Source organism: Triturus cristatus, chromosome 2_2, assembly GCF_964204655.1.
Source record: "Triturus cristatus chromosome 2_2, aTriCri1.1, whole genome shotgun sequence".
Taxonomy (NCBI): Eukaryota; Metazoa; Chordata; class Amphibia; order Caudata; family Salamandridae; genus Triturus; species Triturus cristatus.
Window position 1 is genome coordinate 927,392,486 of NC_140582.1, and position 14,360 is coordinate 927,406,845.

Sequence of the window (14,360 nt, forward strand, 5' to 3'; positions counted from 1 at the left end):
TTGACCAATCTCCTTTATCTACGTGAATGGATTTGGAAATCTTATGCAGTTTGGAAATGGCCTGGTAGACTGTCGGAGCGTTATCTGGTATAAAAATACAACAGCTCGATTGGATGACCTTGCATACCCCACCACGGTCTGCAAGTATGAAGTCTAGAACCATACGGTTCTGCAACGTCATCAGGCGATCCGCTTGAAGCTCAGCTGTCAAGTTACCAAGGGCACTGGCCGTTACATTAACAGTGGATTCAACTACACGGGTCAGTTGTCTCAGGTTCCGACTATTGACCATTGGTCCCCAAAACGGCAGGAAACCCAGGAAAAAGTCTCCCGCTTCCTGACCGGCAGTATCTTCCTTACTAACAACGCCTCTCACAACTCTGGTCTTGTGATAATCAGAGGCGGCAGTAAATGTTGGCGGTAGCAAATTCGCAACATAGCACGTGCCCGAGAAATCAGGGGGCAACCATGTATATGCTCTATCATTGCAGACAAAGTATGTACCCTTGGCAGCCAAAAACGCAGGGGAAAACTGTGATGGAAAAGTGTATGTTTCAGTACAGTTACTTGTCCCTAGTTGAGCTCTTGGATTCTGACCATTACCTTGTAGACAGAACCGACCTATGTGGGGTACGACCCAAATCGGAGATGAACTTTTGCGCTGTTTTTCACCCAAACTGATGCTATACCCATTCGCGTTCCAACCTACATAAGCTCACAACTCATCCTTGGGAATAGATGTATATGCATCGATATCTCTACTCATATCGGCAACTCCTTTCATCAAGGCTTTATTATTCGAGTTAGGTCTAATGGAGCGCGGTGGTCGCTGGGAGTAGGTTTCAAGCGCCCATGATGAACCATTATAGCTAAATGGCAGTACTAGATATGGGATGCCCTTATTAATGGTGTGCGGCATCAAACCACACACCCAGCAGTTTGTTGTATTCATAACTAGTTGGTGCTGGTGTAGGAGTTGAATGAACGAATTGTTTACAAATTCAGCACGTCTAGCTTGTTCGTGTTCTGGCAGAGGGTGGAAAGAGTGTTGGATAACAGTAGGAAGAGGTGTGGGCTGTACAGTGGGTGCAAATGACACTTGGAAAGATAATAATACACAACCTACAGAAAACATCATTATGCTAGATAGTACAAACAGACATAATAGTACAAAACATTTGCTTTTCATTATTTTACATATTCTGCTCTTGAAATTTATTTCCTCGGTGGGCCTCTTCATCCTGAAAAACTCCATCCTCTAATCGTGCTGCTCGCAGCGGATGAGTATCTTCTGCTAAGGAGTACACCTGTTAGTTCAGGGAACGCCCTAGACCAACCAGAACCGTCGATCTAGCGTCTTCGGCTTGTACCCCAAAGTCTTGGCACCGCGACCCTGCAGCTGAACCCGGATGGTGGTTTGAAAAACAAAAAGTCAAAAAGTTTCTCAGATGAGAGAGCTGCACTTTTGAAAATATCAAAGGAAAAGAATTTCTATTTGTCCTTAGTTCTTGGCCTCAAATTGTACCTGTTTCTGCCAGGTACTGTCTGGTCTTGAAACAAGAGTTCAGGCTCTGTGGTATCCAATCGAATTGATGGCGATACAGCTTCTTGCAGACTGTCGTCACTTTCTCGCTCTGTATTTGTCCCCTTTACACGTGCATCGCTAAATGGCACAAAGCGAGGCACAGTCTCAGCCTCGGAGTCAGCGATCCCCTCCTGGACCCACCGATCATACGGTAGGGGCAAAGGGATCCTCTTACAATGCATGCCGTGTATCCAATTCTTTTTCCCTTTCACTCGAACTGCTGATCTTGTCGATAGCAGGACTAGGTGGGGGCCGATCCAACGGGGCTCATCATTCTTTGTACGTTGAAAATCTTTAATTAGCACCCACTTTCCAGGATTAATAGGGTGTCCTGGAGCTTCAGAGGCCTGGAGCAGAGTATCGTGAACCTGTTGGTGTAAGACACGCAATTTAGCCGTCAATTCATACAGGTAATCAAGCAGTACTGGATATTCGATTTCACTGAACTTTGTCGGCCTTGGCACTCCCCATACATTGGCCGGACGGCCAAACACAATCTCATACGGACTAAGTCCCACTCGCGAATGCACAGTCATTCTTGTTGATAGGAGTGCTAAGGGCAGAGCGTCAGGCCATTTAAGACCGGAGCTCGCCTGAATTTTGGCCAACTTAAGCTTCAAGGTGCCATTATAGCGCTCTACTAATCCAGCTGATTGGGGGTGATTTGCAGCGTGAAACTTTTGCTTAATGCCTAGTCCCTCACACACATCCTTCATCACTCAGCCTACAAATTCACTCCCGTTATCACTCCATACCATCCTTGGCATTCCAAACCTAGGGAAAAATTCTTTAACTAGGGCTTTAGCTGTGGATAAGGCAGTATTGTCTTTTAGGGGATATGCTTCTATCCATTTTGAAAAGGCACAAACAACAACCAGTACATATTTCAAATTGTTGCATCTTTCCATGTGGATGAAGTCTAGTTGCAGAACTTCAAAAGGATATGATGGAGGCGCAAAATGACCAGGTGGAGTTGGGGTTCCCCTACTAGGATTGTATTTCAGATATACCATGCAATTTTTGACTACATTCTCTGCACATTTAGGGATTCCAGCATTCTGCCATACTGGAGCCAACAACTTACAAATCCCTTTCACACTGATATGTGCCATTCCATGCGCCATCGTAACCACTGGAAGCACATATGCATCAGGTAACAACCATCGCCGGTGTTCTGACAAATCAATCCAACAACCGTTTTCATCTAATTTACCCTTACTCTCTTTCCACATACTTAATTCTTTCTCTGTGGCTTCAGCTTGAAGGGATTTCACACTCTCTATCGTGTCTTCACACATTCCAACATCACCAACCCATCTTGCAGGGCCTGCAACATACATTCGGGTTGTCACATCTTTTGCTGTTTCTTTCGCGGTTTCGTCAGCAAATGCATTACCACGCCCAACATCATCGGTAACCTTCTTGTGTGCGCTGCATTTCACAATCGCAACTTGTAATGGCAAGGTCAGCGACTCAAGAAGATCATTCACTAACTGACCATTCTGAATCTTAGCTCCATGCGAAGTCAGGAACCCACGTTCTTTCCACAAACGCCCAAAACTATGGGCCACACCAAAAGCGTACTGACTGTCAGTATATATGTTCACTTTCATTCCTTTCGACAACACGCATGCTCTTGTGAGTGCAATTAATTCTGCTGCTTGAGCCGAATTATGTGGTATGCATGCAGTTTCAACAATCGTGTGCAGAGTCGTGACAGCATACGCAGCAGTCGTATCACCATTCGGAAGCTTGAAGCATGAACCATCCACCCATAAGGTACCATCCCATTCAACCAGGGGAGTATCTTTAAGATCCACTCTCCCTTTTGTTTCTTCTTCTGTTCTGAACAGACAATCATGCTGTTCAACCTCATCTGTGTCTGCTGAAATTGGCAATAATGTGGCTGAATTCAACGTATTGCACCTCTTTATGTGTACATGACTTGCTAGCAGCGTCAACTCGTAACTTGACAATCGAGCATTAGTTAAATGCTGTGTCTTGGTCCTGTTTAACAATGTGTCCACTGCATGAGGAACCATTACAATCAATGTGTTATTCATCACTAGTCCAGCAGACTGTCGAATAGACGCAGCTGCTGCCGCTGTAGCTCTTAAACAACTTGGCAATGCCCTCGCTACAGGGTCCAAAGTCGATGAAAAATACGCGCATGGGCGCGGTCTGTCTCCAAAAGGCTGTGTCAGTACTGACAATGCACAACCGTCCCTTTCATAAACATACAAGGTAAAAGGCTTACTATAGTCGGGGGTACCCAACACAGGAGCTGAACATAATGCCTTACGTAATTCCACAAAACTTTTCTGACACTCCTCAGACCATGGGACAGGATTTGGTATATCTTTATATGTTAATGCTAGCAATGGTTTTGCCAATAAAGAAAAACTCGGGATCCAGTGCCTACAATATGAAGTAATGCTCAGGAAAGCACGCACTTCTCTCTTTGTCTTTGGCACGCTTAATTGTGCAATGGCTTGGATTCTTTCTGGGGTCAGCTTCCTTCCCTCCTTCGAGGAGAGATGACCTAAATAGGTCACCTCTTGGCGACAATATTGCAGCTTAGAGAGAGACACTTTGTGATGGAAGGTAGATAAATGACGCAACAATGATGATGTAGCTCCTTTACAAATCTCCTCAGTATATGCGGCGATTAGCAGATCGTCAACATACTGGATAAGGGTAGCACCTTTAGGTAAAACAAGGGCATCAAGTTGTGCTTTTAAAGCCTGACTGTATATTGATGGGCTTTCACAGTAGCCATGTGGAGCGCGTTTAAAACGGAAGCTTCGACCTCCTAAACAAAAGCCAAAAATATCCCTGCTCTCCTCTGCAATCGGGATACTAAAGAAAGCATTCTTCAAATCAATTACTGAGAACCAAGCAGCGGAAGCTGGGATCATAGTCAACAAGTCGGTTATATCAGGGACCACTGGAAACTGTGGCACAACAACCTTATTGACCTCTCTAAGATCGATCACAAATCTGTAAACAGGTGGCTGAGAAGGGTCAGTACGTTTTAAAACAGGCAGAACCGGACTATTACAAACGTTGCCTCTTGTCTCTTCAATGACATCCTTCTCAATTAAATCATAGATAATTGCTAACAACGCTTTTTCACCTTCCTTAGAGATCTTGTACTGGGGAATGCGTGGCAATTTGACATTGGCTTTTAAAGTAACAACATACGGCGGTATTTCCAAAAGGCCCACATCATTAGGGCCAGTGGCCCAAAGGGCATCAGGAAGAGACAACAATTCAGCTGGTAGTTCATTCTTTGACAAATACATGGGAGAAATCACTTCTTTACCCAGCATAAGTTGTACTCCTGAGGGGGAACAATATAATGTCGCATGTAATCTCTTTAACAGATCCAATCCTAACAAGTTCTCATTACATCCTGTCGTTAGGATGAGGGGTGCTTTCAGCTCACAAGGTCCAACAGAAAGGGCCATAGGACTTGAGATCGGGTTCCTAACCGGGGCGCCAGAAAAACCTACGGAAACATTCATTTCGCCAGACAAAGGCGCGCCAGGGAGTTTTGAGCGCATAATAGAACACTTTGCAGCACCAGTGTCCAGCAGAAAGGGCTCTGTTATACCCGCTGTAGTCACCTTAACATACGGTCCGCTCTGATCCACTGGCACTGAAACAACTCCCTCTCTCTGACTATGGCTGTCCTAGTAATCATTCCCTTCCGTATTATCATCCTCTGCATAGTAGTCATTATTAGAGTACTGCGCTGTCTTGCCAGTCGCATTGGCTTGCTGATCAAAAGTATTCATCGTATTTTGAGGCGGAAGAGGTCGCGTGTTCTGGGGAACAGTTCCACGTCCTCTACCTCTTGGGGCTTGCTGGCCACCTCTACCTCTTGCGCCATAAGCATTATTTGTGCGCTGCAACAATCTAAGACAATTATTTTTAAAGTGGCCCTCCTCCTTGCAATATGAACATTGATCGGGACCGATAGGGACACGTGGTTGATAATACCCATACATTTGCTGATTATTCTGGAACTGTTGGGGTTGCTGATAGATACCCTGTGTTTGCCTATAATTATTCTGACCTGCACGTGGCGGATAAGCCTGCTGTAAAAGAACCTTCGTTGAATCTGAAGCTACACCAATCTTGCCCGCCATGTCAGTATTCCCAGTAAAAGGGGAATTATGTATAAGAAAGAATGGTTCCATACACATGGGTCATAGTAAATGCACCACTGTAATAAAATTCAGTGATCAAGGCAAGTCTACATTTAGAGCTTCCCATCATTCCTACTTCATATGTGGCCAGACCGCATATATATGTCTACCTTTAGATTGGGATGGTACCTGTTACATAGCATTCCTTCTGCCACCTGTTTTCCTAGCTCCTCCTGATTATCATAGAAATACCCATTTAGTACACAATAGACAACAGAGAGATCTCCCAATTGTTGATTACACTGAAACAGCATGGGAAAAATACACAGATTTCAATAAAGGATTCTTTCCCTATATAGGTACAGTCACTAATAGTAAACTGATACGTAGATTAACCAGAACCCTTGAAGCAGTAGTGAATGAGACTATTTCCGCCTTAGGCAATTTAACAGAAGAGCAGTCTGCTATGCGGATTGTTGTGCTTCAAAATCGTCTTGTTCTTGACGTCATCCTGGCCGATAGGGGCGGAGCTTGTAGGGTCATCGGATCAAGTTGTTGCATTTTCATACCAGAAAATTCGCCGTCAGTATATAAGGCCATAACTCGCCTTCATAAGATTGTAAGCCAGATACACCAGAGTCCAGGCACCTGGACTTGGTCCGGTTGGTTCTGGGGCGTGTTGTCAGCCTGGGGATGGAGAATATTATCCTTCCTAGGTATTGGCCTCCTCATACTATTCAGTTGCTGCTTATGTCTACAATGTGGGCCAGCGATTTGTGGTCTGTGTGCCACCTCGTGTATCCCACATCCAAGTTGTCGTTCGAGATCCCGGAAGAAGAAAGAAGAACAAATGATGCTATATGAACAGATCGATGGATTGATGAAGATCGATATCTCCTAAGGGTCCGAAGGGGACAAGGAGGGAATGAGGAAATATGAATTTTGTGATCAGTTATGTCCCCTATCGTAGACCCCAACGGCTCCATGTGCATGCTATAAGTACATGTATGTTCCCTCCTGCTCCAGTTCTGAAGACGCAAATATATGTGCGTCCACCGTCAACATGTCCTCTTTCAGATCCGCCATGAATGGGTCAGATATTCCATTCCTAAGTATGAAAGGCCACCGACTTTATGTGGTTCACTTTCCACATTTCACAGATTCAGGCGAGTAGGCCCGAATTCTGTCATCAAGCCTTTTTCCTGCCTTCTGCCTCTGAAAGCTCCAGTCTGAGCCTGCATCTGTGACCATGAACTTTGTCTTACTCCCTGCGCGGCTAACGGTGCCTGATCCAGCCTGTCGCCTGCCAAAAACTGTATTTCACCTTCGAGATTATCTCCTTCGTTCCTCATCCGATGCATTCCTGTCTAGTAGTTTAGGTAAACATTCCTCCAGCTACCGTGCAAAGGGGCCAGGCCTCGCTGTCCTCATGCAAGTAATTCATAGCCCCGTTACCATGGAATATTCCTACCCCCTCGCATCTAGTGTAGACACTTAGACGCTTGTACACGCACTAACAGTCAGTATAGTCAGTATAGAATAAGATTCTATCCTAAGAGACCTTTCCTTTTGGATAACACAGTTCTTTAAACATAGGATATTAGATATGATTTGGGATTAGGTTGACATAACCCCAGACTTCTGTCTCCACATGTAGAGCTAAATGTCAAGTCCCCTTCACCCTCTAGTTGCACGTCAATCACACGTCATGCGGCTGCGTGCGCATCTTTGCCAAACATTTCTGCTGACATTGCAGGATTCTTTTATGGATCCACCCACTTGTGACATCATGTTTAATGACGTATTTTAGTTACACCCATGTTTACGCCTCTATTAGTTACGTATGCACAGTTTTTCTGTACTATCAGCTGTCACGCCTCTTGCATCTGTTTTACTGTAATGCCTTTTCTATAAAAATGATTACCTGTCAATAATATATGCTCCCTTCCTTCCTGAACTTTCGTGGTGATGGAATAGAAGGTCCACAATTCGAATTGTCTTCCTTTTTATAGGAATAAAGCATTTTAAAACCTCTAATACCACGGATTCTGCCTCTTATATTTACTGAGTTATTCTTAATAGACTTTACCGCATAAAAAATAGTACCGGTAACGAAATATTTACCACAGTGTCAGAGAGGACGGTGCCCAGCAGCGAAATGGAGGGAGCAGTCAGAGGCCCAGTCGGGCGGGATGTGCACACGCAGCGGAACCACAGAACAGCAAACTGCATTTTACAGCACCGGAGCAGGTAGAGACTGAGGTCCCATGCAACAAGGGGGAGGGAGATGGGGGAGCCGGGTGTAAGAGTGCTGGTGTGCTACACAAATGACCCAGGCACCGTCGATTTTGAAGTGATTTATTTATTTATATAATGAGACCGAGCGCTGGGAACACTCCCGTCTGCTGGCTCCGTTCGTGCCGAGTGCCGGCCAAGAGCGCGCGAAGCCACGCCTCTTCCCAGCCTGCACCGGGCACTGGAAACACTAGAGCGTATCTCTACATATCTCCCCCCTTTATTGCACTTTACCAAAACCAACTGTAGCTCCACATATTTAGTCTTACTTGGTGTTCGTTTCATAGTCCTCAAACCTTCTTGGCATCTTGATCTTTCTGCCGGATCTCGTACAGTTCTGTCCTTTCACGGGTACCTCCTTTTCCCTGCTAGTAGGGGATTCTCCTCTGGTTGCACCTTCTCCTTGTTCTTCTTTTACCTGAATCCCTGTTTCCATGAAGCGATCTTGCCTGCTCCTTGCACCTTCTCTGCTTTTACTTACAGTCTTCCGGCTCTGACTTTCCCCTCCTTCCCCTTGGGGTGTTGGGGTTGGTTACTCCGCTGCTTGCTATTCCTCTCCTCCCGGTTCGTCGTCCATTGCCTGGCTCGGTGTTCTTCTGTCCTCCGGATCTTCCCACTTCATGACCCTGTTACATTTCGCCATTCTGTCTTGCGACCATACCTTTCCATCACTCAGTAAGGCTGACCTAGTGTATGCTTCTATCACCTGCAGCTGCGGGCTGAATTTACTTTCTCCCTTTCTTTTTAGCGTGGCATGCTTTACTCTTACCCATTCTCCCTTCTCCAGGGTCACACCTTTGGTGTTTCGGTGTTTGTTATAGTACTCTGTGTATATTGCCTGCACTTTGTTCAGGTTACGCCTCACCACCTCTGGTGACCATTTGCTTTGTACCATAAGATGTTTCCACGCCACATTGTCCTTCGTAAAAGGGTCTCGCCCTCTTAGTATCTTGAACGGACTGTACCCTGTGTTGGTCGGAGTGATGCGGTACGCCCAGAGCATGCGTTGGAGTTCCTTCTCCCACTGCAGCCCCGCGCTGATAGCTGCTTGTATGGATCCCATTATCACCCGATTGAATCTTTCTGCAAGTCCGTTCCCCTCCGGCTGGTAGATTGGGGTGTGTTTGACTTCAATTCCATTCCTGGACATGAAGACGTTCTAGGGTTCGGAGACAAATTGTGGACCGTTGTCACACATTATTGCTTTGGGTATTCCTTCTCTCAGGAACGTGGCTATTAGGAATGCTAGCACTGTCTCTGTGTCGGCACTCTTGCATATATCTACCTCTGGCCATTTAGAGTATCTGTCCACTGCCACTATGAGGTACTTGGGTACTCCTTCCGCATTTAGGACCGGACCAAGGATGTCCACAGAAAGCGTTTCCCAGGGGCTTGACATCTCTGGGAATTTCCCCAGTGGTGTTCGTAATAAGATTTGCGTCTTGTCATCCCTGTTGCACTGTTCACATATCCTGACGTGTCTTTCTACTTGTGCATCCATGGCTGGCCACCAGTATGCCTGCTTCGCTTTCGCTTTAGTTTTCATGATTCCCAGGTGCCCCTCGTGTAGGATGGTTAGCAGATGGTTCACAAGTGAAGTCGGAGGAACTACTTTGTCCCCTCTCAGTAGAAACACCGGATTGTCTCCTATGGACAGTTCTTCTCGGATCTCCCAGTACTTCCTCAGCTCGCTGTCTAGATGCCTTTTGTCAGGCCACCCTTGTGTCACATAGCTTTTAACAATGTTTATAGTTTCGTCCGCTGTGTACGCTTTTTCCCAGTCCTGTGTGCTGACAGCTCCTTCGTGATCCTGCGTGACTGCTACCATGTACTCCTCCCATTCCAAAGGTTCTCGCTCTCCTGCAGGCTCCATGGCGGCTGCCCTGCTTAGGAAGTCTGCTACCTTGTTTTTGGAACCGGGGATGTACTCCACCTCATATATGTAGTCCAAAAGCCGCAGGCTCATTTTTGCAATGCGTGGTGTCGCGTGTGCATGTCCACTCGAGGTCAGTACTTTCACTAGTGGCTTGTGATCGGTGCAGAGTAGAAACTTCGAGCCCCACAAGTACTGCCTGAACCTTTCCATGGCCCACACTGTAGCTAACATCTCCTTCTCTATGACACTGAATTTTTCTTCGTTCGCCGCTAGAGCTCTTGACGCGAAGCTGACGGTAGTGACTTCTCCACCTCGGCCTTTCTGCATCAGGACTGCCCCCAGGCCCTTGTCACTGGCATCCGTGGTTAGGATAGATAAAGCTTCTTGATCGAACCCTTCTAGGGGAATAGCCGTGCAGATGTCTTGTTTTACGCTCTCGAATTCCTGTTGCTCCTCCTGCGTCCACTTGAATACGTTCTTTTCTTTCAGGAGTTGCCTTATGTGGTGCGTTTTGGTCGCGAAATGCGGGACAAACTTGCTGTAGAACTCAGCCATGCCTAAGAAGGAACGGACATCTTCCTTTCTTGTCGGTGTGGGTGCGTCCTTTATGGCCGCCATGTTTGCCCTTTTCGGTTCTATACCTCTTCCGCTGATCTTGTGACCCAGGTAGGTCACCGAGTCGACTCCAAACCTGCAATTCTGCCCTTCCGCCGTTAGTCCATTTTGCGCTAGGATCGCTAGTACAGTGTGTAGCTTCTTGTCATGGTCTTCTTGGGATTTCCCCATGACTAGGATGTCGTCCTGAAAGTACTGGACACCTTCCACCCTGTGAAACAACTTGTGCATCAGTTTTTGGAACACTGCTGCCACCGACGCTAGGCCGAACGGCATCCTTAGGAACTTATAACACCCAAGTTGTGTGATGAACGACGTCAGGTGGTTGCAGGTAGCATGCAATGCGATTTGGTGATAAGCTGAGGTGAGATCTATAGTGGAGAACCACTTTACCCCCTTGGTCATCGCTAACATCTCGTTTATCTTGGGCAGCGGGAATTTATCTACTAGGATGTTCTTATTGAGCTCCCTCAGGTCCACACATAGTCGCACCTTCCCATTTGGTTTCTGGGCCACCACCAGTGGCGCCAGCCACTCTGCGCTCTCGATCGCTTCTATGACTCCGTTAGCTTCTAGCCGTCTCAATTCTCCTTGTACTGCCTCCCTGCTTCTGAACGGAATGTTTCGGGCCTTATGGCTCACTGGTTTCGCTCCCTCCTTGAGTCATATTTTGTGCGTGAATGTTGTCATCTTCCCTATGACTCCTTTAAACACCTTGGGATACTCCTCCGTCCACTTGCCCTCACCTTTCATTTGGTTAGGGTCTATTAGCAGTACTTGTTTGGAGCCTCCTGGGTTGAGTTGTATCCCCAGGTTCCCTTGGTCTATCCACCCAAGTACCGAGGGTCCTTTCTCTGCTACGTACAGCTTCCCGTCTGCTCTACGTCCTTCAAACTCGAACGTCAACTTCCGATACCCTACCATGGGTATGGGCTCTCCAGTGAACGTGACTGAGTGAATGTCTGTAGGTAGTAGTTTGCCCCCGACTGTGGGAGCGAATTCATTTTCCCATTTGGCTCTTTGGATGATCGTGTATGGGGAGCCCGAGTCTGCCACTATGTGCACTTGTACGCCTCCAATCTTCATCCGTAGCTCTGGTTTCTTGGTTCTTGTGCAATTCACTCCCAATACTTGATCATCGATGCATAGGACTTCGTCCTTTTCGTCTTCTTCTTCTTGGGGTTCCCCCTCCCCTTCTGGTTCTTGTGCCACAAACTTCACTTCGGCCCTGTTGCTCTTGCGCCAGCATACCCTTTCGTAGTGCCCCATTAAGTTGCAATATGCGCATTTGGCGCAAAACGCAGGACAGACTTTGTCGTTTCCTTGATGTGATTGGCTGCCGCACCTGTAGCACATTGAATTCCGTTCGCCCTGTGGCTTCTGGTTCTTCATGGTCTTCTGAGGAAACCTCTTTTGGTACCTCGTGCCGCTTGGCGTCTGCTGTTTCGGAGCTTCTGGCCTGCCTCTGTCTGTTACCCTGCAGACTGGCGTGCGTTCGCTGCCCTCTCTTTTGGCCGCTTCTGCGCACCGTTTAGATAATTCAGCTTTCTTCACTAACGCTACCACTTCTTTTAGCGGGGCATCCCTGTTGACCCATAGTTTCTCCTGTATGGCTGTGTTGGTTGTGTGCATGATGATCTGGTCCCTGATGAGTTCGTCGTGAAGCGTGCCGAATTTACAGGTTATTGCCATCTTCTGTAACGCTGCGACATACTCATCTATGGACTCTCCTTTGTTCTGTTTTCTCTGGAAGAAATTGCACCTGTCTATGGCCATGCACACCACGGGCCTGTAGTGCGCGTCTAGGTCTTCCAGTGCGTGTTGGAATACTTCTGTATCCGCTGCCGGTCTGGTCTCCTTCACTAAGCTGTCGTATACCCTGATGCCCCCTGGACCTAAGTTGTGCAGTAGTATTTTCTTTTTCCTTGCACTCGAGAACTCCCCCTCGCCTTCTTCTTCTAAGGCTTCCATATAGTTCAGGAAGTACCGTTTCCAGTCTTCCCAGGGCATTGCCGGATCTCCTCTTTCGGGTAGGAAGGGCACTAAGTTGGTGAGGGACGTCGTTTGCACGCACATCCTGCCTCTATCGCCCTGGGCTGCGCTTCCCCTGTCGTCCGTCTCTGGTGGACTCCCTGGAGCCTGTCTCTCTCCCGAGCTGCCTGCTTGCGTGGGCGAAAGGCTGCCTCGCCCGCTCTTCGACGGCCCCGGGGTCGCCAGGTCTGTCGCGCACTTCTTTCGTGGGGTCTGACGCGCTTCAGGCAGCACCCTGTGCTGTTTCGTTGCCGCCTAGCCCCTCCTCCTGCTTCTCGCATCGCTTGGAGCACTTCTAGGCCTTAGGTTTCTGTGCTGCCGGTGATGCTTCTCCCAGGGGTGGGCCCTTGCATGGGCGCGCCCTGCGCCGTGGTTAATTGCCTCTACTGTCCGGCCCGGTCTCCCCTTGCTTATGGGGTCCCCTCCTGTGGCTCTCACCTCTGCTCGTATTCGGCTGCTCTGCTCGTGGTTCCTTCAGTGAGCTGCACGCGTGGGTGCCTGTAGCTCTCCAGACTGTCCTCCCCATCAGCCGGTGGTGCCAGTGCCCCTCTGCCATGCTCGGTCTCTCCACAGGAGGCGCCTGGGTTTCCCTGGTCTTATCCGATCCTCGTCGCCATTGTAAGAGAGCTGGTGTGCTACACAAATGACCCAGGCACCGTCGATTTTGAAGTGATTTATTTATTTATATAATGAGACCGAGCGCCGGGAACACTCCCGTCTGCTGGCTCCGTTCGCGCCGAGTGCCGGCCGAGAGCGCCCGAAGCCACGCCTCTTCCCAGCCTGCACCGGGCGCTGGAAACACTAGAGCGTATCTCTACACCGGGGAGGGTAGAACACTGCACCTCCGATGGTAACGGCACCAGCGCAGGCCTCTCCTCCTAGCACCTCTGGAGTTGGTCTGGTGCAGTTCACAGTTTTGGGGGAGGGATCCGCTTCCATCCTCACTGGTGCACGATTTTCCACCCCTTCGTCCGCAGGAAAGACGGGCCGCTGGATGTTAACAGTACAGTGGGGTGCACCCCACATGGCTACAGTGGTCTCACTGCAGTGCGCCTTCCGAAATGCAGTGGCGTTGTCACAGCTTCAGCAGGCACCGGCCCGCGGCTATAGTGAAGTACCGGGTTTTTAGAACCCAGCGGTGCAGGGGAACACACCCTAAGACTTCGGATTCTTCCTGTTTCAGACCCACAGAAACACGGAGTCTTCTAGGTGAAATCAAAGATAGTCTTTATTTGCTGCAGACCAATCACAGATATCCGAGAAGTACAACACGGTGTATGTTCTCAGGAGACTGCTCCTGAACCAAAAACCAGTCTTTACTTATATATACAAAATTACGCTTTGGGGGCAACACCGCCCCTGTTTTACAAGTGGTCATTCACATATTTTAGTTTGAAAGGAACAGCAGAGCCATAATGACAATCCCACATTTCAGTTCATTAAGCATACAGTCATTGTACCCAGCGAGGCTCAGAACCCTCATCAGATAACAGCAGACCCCAATAAAACGGGCACCTCCTGCTCGTAAAACAAGCCATAAAGTAGGAAACAGAGTCAGGTGTGAAAACAGTTTAGTCAGGGATCGTGTGCGAACAGGGGCTTTATGATGGGTCGAGCCCTGATGCTAATCACATTAGGCCGCGAGAAAGGAACCGGCCGGACAAAATCGACCTCGGGCAGCGGAGTCGGCTTGCACAGGTCAAGGAGAAGTCACAGAAGGTGTACGTGTCCTTCAGGCTTAGGCATGGCCTTAGTGCGCAGCCTATGTGAGGGCAACCACAAAATGGCTACTGTTCTAAAATGG